At 41.1% G+C, this 14,737-nt stretch overlaps 1 pseudogene; it reads right to left on the bottom strand.

Moving 5' to 3' along the window:
• Positions 1–65: 65 nt before the first annotated feature.
• On the bottom strand, positions 66–1,194 carry LOC141812283 (uncharacterized; annotated as a pseudogene).
• Positions 1,195–14,737: the final 13,543 nt, after the last annotated feature.

Genomic DNA, 14,737 nt, shown 5'->3' on the forward strand with positions numbered 1-14,737 from the left:
TAATTATTTTCAAGTAAAAATCCAGAATTGAATTGATAAAAATGCATAGAAACCTTGACTCATCATTAATCTTCTATATATGGGAAGTCCTGAGTGCCATAAGGAACTTCCATAATTTCCCTCATCTCTCGCTGGACGTCTTTATACTCCTTCTTTAGAGATTCTACAAGGTCATGTAATAAAAAGGGAGCAAGTAAATGAGAGGACCTTTCCTCATCACTTTGTATTTCTTCATCATTATTGTTGTAATTAGATTGTTGCCCAGCCGTTCTCACAGCCACATAGTTTCGGAAGCTTAATGAAATCCTTCCGTCCATCAAATTTTGGCTATTAACTTCTGCCAATTGCATTGGGATATTCACCTGTGTAGGATTTATAATCCAGTTTAATCCCTGCAATTGAGAGGTAGAATATCTTCGTCCAGGAAGGGCTTGAACACCATGGCTTATTAAATAATCCACTACCCCTTGTATTTCGTAGGCAAACCCTACGTTTGGGGTATTTGAGAGTCTTCCAACCATTCCTCTTGTTATCAAGAGGTTGGCTTCCCCATTTCTCCATTGCTCATAGCCTTGAGTTAGAATGGTCATCTGGATATTTCTGTAAAAATCTCTGATAATTATCATTAAATCAGGAATTATATAGACAAGCTGACTTCCCCTCGTGAGATCAACCTCCATTGTTGCAAGTATTGTTTGGTCACCGAGCCATCTGTTATCTCGAAAGACAATAAGAGCCATAGTTCATTCTTCTTGTCGATGAAGGGTTTGAATTCTTACTTGCAATACTCCTAGATGGATGTACTGCATACGACTTCTGTAGTTGATTGTAGCTACCTTCCTGTATGAAGGTTCTATCTTGATGATTTCCATCAATGCAAAGAATTGCTTCTTCAGATCAGTGCATATAGACGCGATGATGAGCATCATCTCGTCTTGAATGGTATAGAACTTCAGCAGGAATAATTGATGCTCTTTCCTGCATAGATAGCCTTAGTTGAACTTGAGGGTCAATTTGCTGTTCAAGTGTGTGAGGAGTATTTAATCCTCCAGTTAGCCTCCCGCTAATCCTTCTGGCAGCTTGTTGAACATTATGCAGTCTCCTTTGATTACGTCTGTATTCTTGAACCTGATCCTCATAAAGAGGAGTTGATGGTTGCTCTTGAATAGCTTGAGAAGTGGTTCTGGCAGTCATCTTAATTTTTTAACTTTTCTTGCTATTCTTTTAATATTTTATAAGGGTCCTTGAATACCTTTAACTTGCCTTTTCCTTCTTTTGGTTTCTCAGAAGGTCCTAGAGATAGATTCTGTAAATTTTCAATTAAAGAGTCAGGTAAAGAAATTGTCGTAGATGTACCTCCCTTTTGTTGCTCCTTGATAGCTTTTAGCTCCTCTTGTACCTCTTTAAGGTTTTCAGCAATTTGAACCAAGAGTTGAATTTGAGTATTATTTTGTTTTATCAACGTTTTACTTATGACCTTAATCTGATAATCACTGGGCTTTGCAAACCCAACAGCAGACACTTCTATAGGATCAGTGGCTTGAACAACGTCTCTATAGGACTTTGTGTTTCTTGTTATCACGTAATTATAATTACTCATAAAACAAGAAGAGAAGTAACAAATTTGACAAAGAGGAACTAGAATACTTAAGGCAGGAAGCTTCAATTAAATACTCTGGTAGTTTCTTTAGGAGATTGGTTCTTATAGATGTGCCCTTGGTCTTATAACGGCAATACTTACCCAAATGCCAAGTTAGGATATGTCCTTTTACCATTCTCAAGGATTATTGTCCTAGTGGACTAACCTTTGCTTCCTCATGTATCCTGCCCTTAGAGTTTTACTCAGACATAATAGATTTCGCTCTGATATCAAAGGATGCGCGCGAACTTCTATTTCACAGTTAGAAATAATGCACAGAAAAACTTATAAACTGGCAAGATTCTAATTGCAAAAGTAGGGACTTACAAGAAACTTGAATCGAAGTAAGGTTTGTAGCGTAACTCACTACGTACCTTGCAATGATGAAACTGAGTTACATATATAGAGAGAGCAGAAGAAAGAAAGTGGGGAACTGGGTGCTCATGGGGCTCCATCGTCGTTCCTTCACTCTTTTCTTTACAGATGCTCTCAGATTACTTTACAGCTATTGTACACAATAATGCAACTACTTTCCTGGATGGACAGCTCCTCGAGGCTTAATCCATTCAGGAATCTACTTTACAGCTGTAGTTGCATGATAATACACACTATCCTTCAATAACTAAGATAAGGAGGAATCTTACTTAGTGCTTGGTGAGTTGTTTCTGCAGCCCACCATGCCCGCAATGGTCCTTTCATGCTTTTGCCTCTTCAGAGTTTGAAAGAGGCGGTCCTAATGGTTGCGTCTCTGGTAAGGTTTGTTGCGGTCTCAAGCTGGTCGTCAATTTGCTTGATTGCAGGATATCAACTGTCCCAGAAATTGTTCCCAGTGGTGCTACGTCTCTGTCGGATTTCTTGCAACTTAAGGAAATGCAATGTTCTGTATTGTTCTAGTGTTTTGATGACGTGGTCAGTTGCTTGTTGTTGTAGCTCGTGAAGTTGTTTTTGTACGTCTTCATATTCTTGGAGGGGCATTCCTTGTCGTATTTGCAGCTGTTGGTAATGCAGGAGGTGTAGATATCGGTTATCCAGCCTGTCAATATTAGCATACTCTGGATCAGTTGCCCATGGGCTTTCGGATTGGGCTTCTGTTATAATTCTTGAAGTGTTGGGGCTATTAGATCCAGGTCGTTGATCACCTATCCCGGCCATCCTGTAGTGCTTATATAGTCAAGACGTTAATTCTGCGAGTTGGAGGTTAATTGATTATTTTTTCGAGTAAGCTTGTTGTTTGTTTCAATATTGAATGCATCGTTGAAAATATCTAATACATAGACACTATTACTTAATGTTCCGGTCTCATAAAGAACTCTATTCTAAATTAGGTAACAACAATTGTTGCCTAAAATCAAATATGACCCATTTCTATTTAAACAAGAAATAAAAATGGATATTCTTTATTAAAATCAAATATAGTAATAATTTCTAAACAAATTTTTTACTGTTCTTTATACCATATATTATCATATATATAAGAGCAACACTCAGTATCTAATACCCGAGTGTCTAAAGAAACAGTATAATATTTAATTACGAAATTACTTCAAGCGGAAGAGATATCACATGCCTACTTTCCTTTTATGGACTCAAGATAAAATTTACAATTCCGAATTTGAGAACAATTCTCAAATTCCTATATCAATCAATTTAGGGCAATCAATTTATTGGTATCCTAAATTATGCGCAATAAAAGACAACGTGCGTAATCAATTAAATCTAAAAATACAATCGAGTAAATTAAAGAGATGATTTTGTAATGTATTTTTATACATTAATTAATCTTATTTATTTTATGAATTCAAAAGCTATTACTTTGAATCCGAAAGATTGTAGGTATACTCCAAATGGGTTGATATCCATATATAGATAAGAATAACCTTGGAGAGAGTCCAACAAGTCATTCTTAGCTACAATGGTAGTTATTATATACTGATTATGTATCACGTATACATAACTATTACATTATACTATCAACTAAATGAATGGTCGCATAAATATCGGGTTGTTAACACATTAACAAGTATACATCGTATGTATAACACCCGATTTCACCTCTATTCGCATTGACCTTGGAAAGAGTCCAACATCAGCCTCACTGATACAATAAAATTCAGCACTAAAAGGAGCAGTTTTACAGCATATTTCAACCCCTTCACAGACAGCACACAGTACAGAGGAAGGGCACATAGAACCAGCTACCAGCAGTGATGAAGAAGGCAGTAAAAGAATGCATCAAACAGAAGCTTGCAAGCCTATCATTGTGGGTCTGGCAGCCCTCAAATGGCCAGCTACAGTGGCACCTTTGGAGACGGAATCATCAGTGCCTAGCACCACAAATGGCAGGGGGGTTTCAGAGGAGAACAGTAGGAAAAATATCATTCAGATGAGTAGCAAAGAAAGTGACAAGCAAAGGCAACAAGTGACAAGGGGTAGGGTGAGTGACAACCCTACATTTGCTATGCAATGTCACGAGGTAGGGTTGCAAATTAGAATTTATAGATTTTATCGAAAACCCACAATTAATGCAAATAAATGAAGTATAGGGGCCTCGAGTTGTATTTTTCCAAGGACTAGTAGAAAATTGAATGAATTGAGCTTAAGTGTCGTATTTTTGGGGTTTTCACATAAAAATGGGGGTTTTGTATTTTTGAAATGAAATGCAAATTAAAATCGGTAAATAAGTGAAAAATGCAAAAAATGAAACTATAAAACAAAGGTATCAAAGTTAACCTAAAATGCAATTCGATGCGCCGTAAGAGAATGAAACCTGCCCTAGTTATACTCTATGGCAATTCCTAAAATGCAATGGAAAAGGCTTAAACTAGGTTAACCTGAATCAACACATTGGCACACCACTAATGTGGCACGGAACAGTGATTGAGTAAAGAATCAAATTGGCACAACACTAACTAACTATACTAACATCATGCATTAACCAAAACACACGGCATTCAAAGGTTTTTAACGGGCTTGAACCTAGCTAAGTGGTTATCTGATACGGACAGCAACTTTGGCACATAACAGTGCTAAGTTTCAGTGGCTAGAACAAAAGGATAACACAAGGCACACCAATTCCTAAAGCAAATTTGGATTCAAACAAAACTAAGCATTAACCATAACCATGTTAACTAAGTTGCTGAGAAATGGAATTGAAAGAACTTGATAGCTGCAAATTCAAAGCTGTCGAAATCAGAAAAACCAAATTTAATAGAAACAATCAGAAACTCAACCCTCCTTCTCATTTTCCATTTCATCTTCACAACTTGTTTGTCAAACAAGCTGGTAAACCAATATTTCAGGTTCACTGATCCCTCTGGAGCTTGATTCTGGTCTCCGGAGTGTTTCACTCGCCGCTAGCACCACGAATTGCCCGGAAAAACCCTCTCCGGCCAAGTCAGACACTGTACGATGCGTTTTCAGCTGGCAATTACTGGATTCCCTGGCTTCTCTTGCTCCGATTGAGTTGCTCGTGGCTCCGATGTGCTGCAAGCTCCTCAGAGAACCCCTCAGAGGACTCGCGGCGTCGGATGGCGCTGTGGATGGCCGGAACTCGAAAAAACAGGGTGTTGGCCGGTGAAGAAACCCTCTCCGCCGCGCCGGAACCAGCTGCCGGAAGATACCCAAAGAACCGGATTCGAGATCCTCAGAGACCAAGGAATGCAACGGAATTTGATTGGGAGGAAGAGGGCACGCCGTGAGTTACGCTCCTCAACAGAGGGAGCGCGTCGGGACGAAGCACAGTGCGGCGGCACTGTTCATTCTTTTAATCCGGGATTTTATACTCTGAATAATTGCAAAATCTGGGCCGTCCACTTTGAATCCTACGGCCAGAACTGATATAAGGCTTTAGGGCTTCTTAGGGCTTCCAAAAAATTTCGGGATTTTGATCGGGCTCGATCCAGATCATGTCCTTCATGTTGACTTGATCAATTTGACAAATTTGACTTGATTTGACCGCGGTTGAGCTCGAGTCGGATCCGATTTAACCCTAAAATCAATTTAAAATCCAATTAATGCCAAAAATTCATCATTAAATCATAAAAATTATATCAAGCCTTAAATCATGCAATATAGCACAAACATGATGAAATCGATTCAATAAATAATCATTTTCATGCAAAAGCCCAAAAATAAATCGATTAAAAATCAATAAAACCCTAACTCATCAGTGAGCACACGAAGGGCTTTGGCCCCATGAAGATTGGAGCCTGGAACATACGAGGCCTAAATAAGGGCCTCAAACAAAAGGAGGTAGATAACCTCCTTTTGAAGGAGAAATTATGTGCCTTTTGCATCTTGGAGTCAAAATTAACTGAGGACTGCTATAGCACTCTCAAAACATCAAGATTTCAAGCATGGAATAGTGAACATCATGTGGGGGAAACAGGAAGAAGCAGGATGCTCCTACTCTGGGATAGTCGAATTATCACTCTTGAGATTCAAGCATGGACGGATCAGTACATACATACATACATTAAGCCTCAGACCACAGGGACCACCTATGCAGTTACCTTTGTCTATGGTCAGCTCACCATCACGAGTAGACGCCGACTTTGGGAGGGGCTTAGTCACATCTCTGATGGCATGGGATTGCCCTGGCTTCTACTAGGGGATTTCAACTCCTATCTCTCCCCGGCTGACAAGCAAGGAGGCCTTGCAGTGACTACCTATGCTACTTCAGATTTTCAAGATTTTGTTTCTACAACAGGTGTGGAGGACTTGCATTATGTGGGATGTCAGTATACATGGACAAATGGGAGGGTGGTATGCAAACTCGATCGGGTTATGGTCAATGCCTTATGGCTAGAGCAGGACCGAAGTAGTTACGCAGAATTCCATCCCCCAGGAGTCATTTCAAATCATGCCACTTGTATTGTCTCTATACTAGATGTTGGTAAGAGGAAGCCTAAACCCTTTAGATTTTTCAACATGTGGACCACTCACTCAAATTTCATTCTGACCGTGCAAGACTTTTGGGAGACTACACAGGCAGGGGAGTATGGGACAGCACAGTACAGATTTCGAGAGAAACTACGGTAGCTGAAGCATCCTCTTAAGAAACTGAATCACTAGGAGTTTCAGCACATACAGGAGCGATCCAGACGAGCACAAGCACAGTAAGATGAGATCCAACAGAGAGTTTTTGATCAGGGCCAGCCTGATGAGGAGTATGCAGAGGCACGGAAGGTGGAAGAGAGGCTGAAGCACGCAGAGTATCTTTTCTATCAGCAACGCGCTAAGCACAAATATTTCAAAGAAGTGGACCGTAACACCACCTTTTTCCACTCCCTGGTCAAAAGGAACAATAAAAGGAGAGAGATAGTAGCTATTGCACAGCAAGATGGCAACATGGTGACGGACCAAGAGGACATTGCCCGGGAGTTTGTGAGGCACTTTCAGGCACAGCTAGGCGTATCAATGGATCGTATTGAGTTTCAGCCGGACTGCATGAGCTACGACAGGCTTCTTACCGACGAGCAGCAGGCTGGCCTAGTTACCCCCACCATCAGATGAGGAGATCAGGAGGGCTTTGTTTGATATTGGTGATCTTAAAGCCCCAGGACCTGATGGGTATGGTTCCAAGTTCTTTAAGCATTCATGGGACATCATCAGAGAGGACTTCACTGCAGCCATACGTGAGTTCTTCACAAGTGGTCAACTTCTTCGCTCTTGGAACCATACACTTATAGCACTAGTACCGAAGACATCACATGCTACCACAGTGACAGAGTACATACCCATCTCATGCTGTACAGTATTCTATAAGGTGATATCGAAGTTACTAACTGGCAGATTAGCTGTAGTATCAGACCACTTACTGCACCCAGCACAGACTGCATTTGTTAGAGGTCGTACTATCACAGATAATATTCACCTAGCACAGAAGCTACTTCGCAGATATACCAGGAAGTGCATCTCATCGCGTTGTACACTGAAGGTGGATTTGCAAAAGGCGTTTGACTCAGTTCACTGGGATTTCCTATTTGAGGTGCTGACAGCGCTACAGTTCCCTGCCATGTTTATCAGGTGGATTAGAGAGTGCATTACCACGATATCATTCTCAGTCATGATTAATGGCAGCACACATGGGTTCTTTCAGGGTGCTAGGGGACTTCGTCAGGGAGACCCTCTCTCACCATATTTATTCGGGCTATGCATGGAGTACTTATCTTGCGCATTGGCACGCCACACAGTGAGATCAAATTTTCATTTCCATCCCATGTGTGAGAGTCTTCGGATAGCCCACCTGATGTATGCGGATGATTTACTGCTATTTTCTCGCGGGGACGCCCCGTCAGTCACCCAGCTAGTGGGTTGTCTTCAGAGATTTGCCCAGATGGTTGGCCTCACAGCTAATCTGGCCAAATCGAGTATATACATGGCTGGGATTGACGAGACCACGAGGCATCGACTGTTACAGATCACAGGATTTCAACTGGGGGAGATGTCATTCAGATACTTAGGGATCCCCATCGCCTCTCAGAAGTTGCAGATTTCAGATTACACACCATTATTAGATACTCTGAGTAGGCGAGTCACATCCTGGCCTAAGACGACACTGTCTTATGCCGGGAAAGCGCAGTTGGTGTCCTCCGTGCTTCAGGGGGTGGAGTGCTATTGGATGTCAGCGTTGCCGATGCCCAGTGGCGTTGTGGACCGAATTTATGGGATTTGCAGGTCCTTTATGTGGACCACGCCACGTCCGCTGATAGCATGGATGGAGTTGTGTAGACCTAGGAGGGAGGGTGGCCTTGGCTTGAGGGACTTAAGTGCCTGGAACCGTGCTCTGTTGGTGAAGGTCCTATGGTGACTCCAGGACAAGCAAGACACTCTCTAGATTCGATGGGTCCATCACACTTATTTACAGCAGACTGGGGTATGGGACTAGGCAGCCAGATATGGGGACTCACCGCTCTTAAAGCAGATCCTACAGATTCGGGACAGTATCCTTTTGACAGCGGGAAGCCCAGCAGCAGCAGCGCAGTTACTTGCGGAGTGGTTTCGGCAGCCTCGAGGGGTAGCATGAGCTTATCATTTTTTCCATAGTGCCAGACCACGACAGCCATGGGTGCCGACGGTATGGCATTCTTCCATTCAGCCGAGTCACTCGTTTACACTGTGGTTATTGGCATGTGGCCGGCTGCCAGTACGAGCTAGACAGGATTACATACCAGATCATCAGTGTGCCTTCTGCGGCCACACTGAGGAGACCCTTGAGCACCTCTTTTTCAGGTGTGGCACTACTAGTCGACTGTGGGGGCGGATACGAGCATGGCTCCATATGCGACCGGAGATGACTACCTTTAGGAGCATGCTGCGTACTTTCAGACGACTCTACAAGAGAGCTTCAAGTGTTACCTCTGCGCGGCATGTTGCCATGGCAGCCCTAGTGCACCACTTATGGAGTGCTAGGAATGCCTTGGTACATGAGGGGAGACTGCTAGACGAGGAGCGACTTTTTCGACGAGTACAGACGCACGTGTATCGGACCCTCGGAGTCTACATGGATCGGGAGCTGAGGCAGGGAGCGGATTTGGAGATCGATCCATAGAGTGATTCCGTGAGCGTGGACATTTTGTATACATACACTTTTCTCTAACCTCACATACATTAGATGACTGATGATACCGAGGTAGAGAGTTACATTCATACCAGCATGCATACATATGGACATATACATACATGCACATTGTACTAGGAGTTGAGATTACATTATCGCATACATGGCATCATGCATACATAGCGTCACACATACATTACACACATTGTAAAAAAAAATTTATTTTGGTGAATGGATCCACCATATATGATCCATCTAATCCACAGCAAACGGCTCATGGTAAAGACACTCTAAATCCGTTGATGGCTAAGGCTTTGCCAAAAAGCCTATGAGGGTGAATGAGTCCACCAGAATGGCTCATCTAGTCCATAGTGACGGCTGCGGTAAAGACACATCAAATCTGTTGAAGGCTGGGGCTTTGCCAAAAAGCCTTTGAGGGTGCATGAGTCCACCACATTTGGCTCATCTAGTCCGTAGGCACGGTTACGGTAAAGACACATCAAATCCGTTGATAGCTGGCCACTTGCTAAAAGTGAGCAGGTTGATCTTGGAGGAGGGCGAGCTAGGCGGCATCCCTGGGGACGGTGGAGGCAGCTGGGTGCTGAGAGCTGGGGGAGGATGATGAGCTGCTATGGTGGGCGGCACTAGTGGTGGATGCTGAGCTACGACCAGGTGTGGAGATGCTGCTTGCTGATCGGTTGTTGGTGAGGGGCGGCGGCGGATGGAGGCACAGGGATGCTTGCTGATCTGATGTTGGTGACGGTGCTGTGACTGATGGCGACAGCGGCGGATGGAGGGGGTGACACCCCGCGCGGGACGATGGTTGCATAGGCAGGGACACCTGCATGTTAGCTAGAGTATGAGAGATTTTGATATTGTTGGTACACATGTGAGTACTTACTTGACTGACCATGACACTCACTCAGATCTGACAGATCGTCAGACATGACATGAGACAGCGTCATAGAGTCACCTTGTATACCTGTGCTATTCTCTTGATGATATATATTTTTACTTTCATCAAAAAAAAGTTAGTTCAATTCGGTTCAAAATCGAATCATTTGGTTCACTAACCAAACGGTGTTGATTTAAACGAAATCAGTTTCGTTCCTTTCGTCTTTGTAAGATGAGTTTCATCATTTTGTCCATTGTCTGGTTCAACCAAACTTTATTTCTCTCATTCTGAGAATCCACTCAAACTTGTTTTAAGTCCTTCGAAGAATTTGTTGTGCGTGTGACCCAATAGGTTCCCGATTGTGTTGGTCGTCCGTAATTAACCATTATTTATAGAACGATCATGAGTGACACTTAGTAGTATATCATAATCCCCAATTGATCGGAAAATCAACGATTGATTCCAAAACATCTTCTAAACCCTTCAGCAGCTATACTAAATCGTGTCTCGTTCCTTTCACTGTCTTATACCCGCTTGGTTCAGGACATGGTCTATGTGTCGGTCCCCACTAGGCTGACTACGTCACACCTAGGCCAAGCTGCTTTCTTGTCCTGTGGATTCAAGTTACTTGTACATGTGTCCAAGAGTCTCGTACTCTTAACATGTAATACTTTGGCCAAAGACTTTTAGTAACAATCCTGACAAGCGACCACAAGGTATACGTCTCTTTTTTGAAGGAGCGATGAATCCTCTGTGCGCTATTCAAACACCTTCGAACACTTTGACTTATACCCAATCATCTCGAGTCTACACCTCCTCGAAGATGCTTACTTAAGATGCCAAAGTATAAACCTCCATGACCAAGGTGACTTGAATACCGCAAGTCAAAGAAAACTCGCATTTAAGCTGTATTAAGATATTCATTGACATATATATATATAACCATATGAAATCTCAAGACAGGTCACTCCAATGAACTGGTTACCTTTAACCAGCATCCATGTTTAACTCTCAACATCTAATGTTGACAGTAGTGAGACCAACTACTTGGCTAACCAAGGAGTTCAAAACGTGCTAGTCTCGACAGAATCGATGACGTCCGTGCTCATCAATCCTCTACTAGGGATAATTCCAATACATTCATAATTACACATGTAGAGATGCTTACTAGTTGTGATCCAATCACAAATTTTCTCACACTATGAATCGTATTGCGGACATTCAGTATTTGAGTTTAAGATCCAATCAAACACATATGGAATGTGTATTCAAATAGAGAATTGCTATTTATCCAATAAATAGTATAATCGTAAGGTGATTGCCTTAGGACATCTCTCAAATTTAACAAAAAGATCCCGTTTACTTACCTTCGTATCGGATGTCCCTTTGTGAAGCTCGATAAGTTTGGTCCAATGATCCTTCGCACTGCTGAAAGGTCCCACCCGGTGTTGGGATCGAGGCGTTCGCTAGAGGGGGGTGAATAGCGTTTTTTGATCTTTCTCTGTGAGATTGTTACATAAGCAAAGTAAAAAATAATAAAGCACAAAGAACTAACGCTAACCCAGTTCGATTTACTTGGTATCCACCTCAACGAGGTGACTAATCCAAGGATCCACACACACAGCCGACGTGATTTATATACCCATAAGCATTTTGGTAAAAATAGGTTCAAGGTATTTTTAATATCAAAATATCATTTTGATACCATGTCCCAAGAAGTTTAAATTTGGAAACCAATGTATCAATATTAAAGTGTTTTGGGCATTGAATTATTAAGTTTGTACCAGTCTAATTTACCATTTATGCAATTCTAGAACATAAATCAAGAGTTTATTGTCAAAGAATGGTCAATTTCTAAGAAAACAGGTCAAAAACACAATAACACAGAGATATCAGTCGACTGGTATCTGCATCAGTCGACTGATGACTGTAAAGTCTGATTTTTCAGCCCAACTTCAGAAATTCATAACTAAATCAATTTTCGTCCAAAAATTATAAAATTTGACAATGTAATTTCTTAACCCATTTGTTGTGAGAGAAAATTGGTTTCATAAATTTTGCATCATTAAAAAGTCATTTTGATACCATGTATCAAAACTTGAAACTTTAAGTTTCAAGAGAACTAAGTATCATCAATGTAAATGAATAGATAATGTCACTTATTAAGGGTTCTAGGATGTTTGATGTCTTATAAGAAATGTTATGGGATCTTAATTCCTTGAAATTTGCTAATTTTGGTTATCTTAGTGAGTTATTGTAACCAAAAATGCTCCCCCTAAATGCAATAAATTTAAAAATCCATTTGCAATCTAAAACTTCCCTTTTATCACACGTAATAGATTTATTTTCAGGTTAAATGCTCCCCCTTAATTTATCACATTCTCTTAGAAGTTACCTAACAAAAATATGATAATTCAAAAGTAAAACCAATCCACAAACACTTAACATGATGCAACATCGTACTTAGAACAGATAGTGTAAGTTTTCTAGAATCCATGGGCATAAGTACCCTACTACCATCATTTTAAATTTTACATCAAAAGTCATGGGAAACAACAAGTCTCTCAAACTACATATCAACATCATCATCGCCAGGAGGAGGAGGTGGAGCCTGGAATGACATGTGCATCCTCTGCATCATGGCAAACATCTGCTGCTGCTGCTCATACATTTCATTTTGTCGTTGTGCAGCAGTTGTCCATTCCTGTCGTAGGCTACGAACCTCCTGATAATACGTATCAGCATGATCATAGTAGCCCTGGATATGCGTTCTTCAAGGTCATTAAATCTCTTTTCCATCCTTTCTTCAAGATGACTAATCCGCTCATCTAAGCTAGTGGAAGAAGAAGTGGCAGCCGCAGTGTCAGTAGGTGCATCGTCACCCTCCTCAGGCTCAGGAGCCTCAGCTGCCTGTGCTAGCACCTGGCTGAATGTCATGAACCCAAGCCAGAGTAGCACCATGAGGTGTAATCTTTGCTAGCTTTAAATGTCTTGCTCCCAGCTGATCATAGTCTTTTGAGAGCGGACGAATGGTACCTAGTGAGATGTCAATGCCCTTGGATGCAATGAATTGAGTGATGATATTTCCAAATGGCATATATAGTTTGCCTTTTGAAGGGCCAGAGTAGTGAAGGATGACAGAGAAGACATGAAGAGCAATGTCGATGTCTAGATGTTGCTCTAACGCATACATCATGATTAGATGGGAGATTCTTATTACTGATCGACCTCGGGTCACAAGTGGAAGAATGCAGTCTAGAATTATCCTATACCAGACATAGTGAATTGCAGACATATGGGTGGCTTGAAAGATTCTTAGGAAGGGATTTCTTGCTATACCAAAGTAATGTTCATGAATTTGGTTGATTGTGATATGAGCGAAAGCTCCAGTGATATGTCCAAGAACATCAGGAAAGCACAAAAAGGATTTGTCGATGGGCAAAGGCGCACTACAAAAAAACACTGTTTTAGCAACGAAATTTTGCAACAAAAAAAATTCGTTATAAATTTGCAACTAATTTTGCAACGAAACAAATATTCGTTGCAAATTTGTGTCGAAATTAGCAACGAAAAATAATTCGTTGCCAAAATAGCAACGAAATAATTTCGTCGCAAAATTCGTTGCAAAAATTATTTTCGTTGTAAAATTCATCGCAATATTTCCAACGAATAAAAAGTTCATTGCAGATTGGCGACGAAAAAACTTTTCGTCGCAAAATATAATAAATTAGCAACGAATCAAAAATTCGTCGCCAATCGGCGACATTGTAATACCCGTAATTTTCCTTAAATAATTCTTGGATAATAAGATAATGAATGATTGCTCCAAAGGAATTTAATTTCTATATGTGTCTTGATGATTTAATGGGTTAATTTCATGTGGGCTTGCAAAAAGATAAAATAAAAGAAAAAAATTAATGGAGGAGCCGGGGATTGATCCCTGGACCTCATGGATGGCAAGCCTAGTAGAAGCATGAGTTAACCAAATGTGCTAGCAAGTTTATCTTGTTAGAGACACATAGAGAAATAAAATTAAATGAGAAGATAAAGGAAGAGAGGTTATAAAAGGCAGTATATAATTACTTCTCTCTACGATATTCTAACCAATCAATCAAGATTTTCTTGACATATAGAGTAGTGGCCGAAACTCTTAAGAAAGGAAAAGCTAATTCGAAATTTAAAATTCGAATAGACAAGGATAAGGAAAGACTCTCCCTAAATGGCAAGTTTAAAACGATTGCTCGGCTAATTTCCTTTCCCCTCAGATTTTATTTTTCCTTCCTTATGGGGACATGGCAGGGATTTTGGATTTGGGTAAGCCTTGGATATGATTTGGTTATTTCTTAATCACGATCGGTTCTTAAGGATTTATTTGGATTTCATGTAGTTGGATGGTTGCTATTGATTCTCGGAAGACAACCGATCCTCTGTTGCATTCGATCCAAGAACAAGGAAAGGGACATATAGATTTAAGGTAAGACTATGGAACCAATGCATGTAGGATTTCTCGGTTCTATTCTTGAATTTCTCTATTGGATTTGAGTTCTTTTCTTGTTCATCTTGGTTTGTTTTTTTCCCTGTGCCGGATCTTGTGATTTGGGATGAAGCTATCAACATCGATATCCCTTGTATCAGTGACCTA

This window comes from Curcuma longa, chromosome 1 (assembly GCF_044706935.1).
Source record: "Curcuma longa cultivar G26 ecotype Majalengka, Jawa Barat chromosome 1, ITB_CL_G26_1.1, whole genome shotgun sequence".
Taxonomy (NCBI): Eukaryota; Viridiplantae; Streptophyta; class Magnoliopsida; order Zingiberales; family Zingiberaceae; genus Curcuma; species Curcuma longa.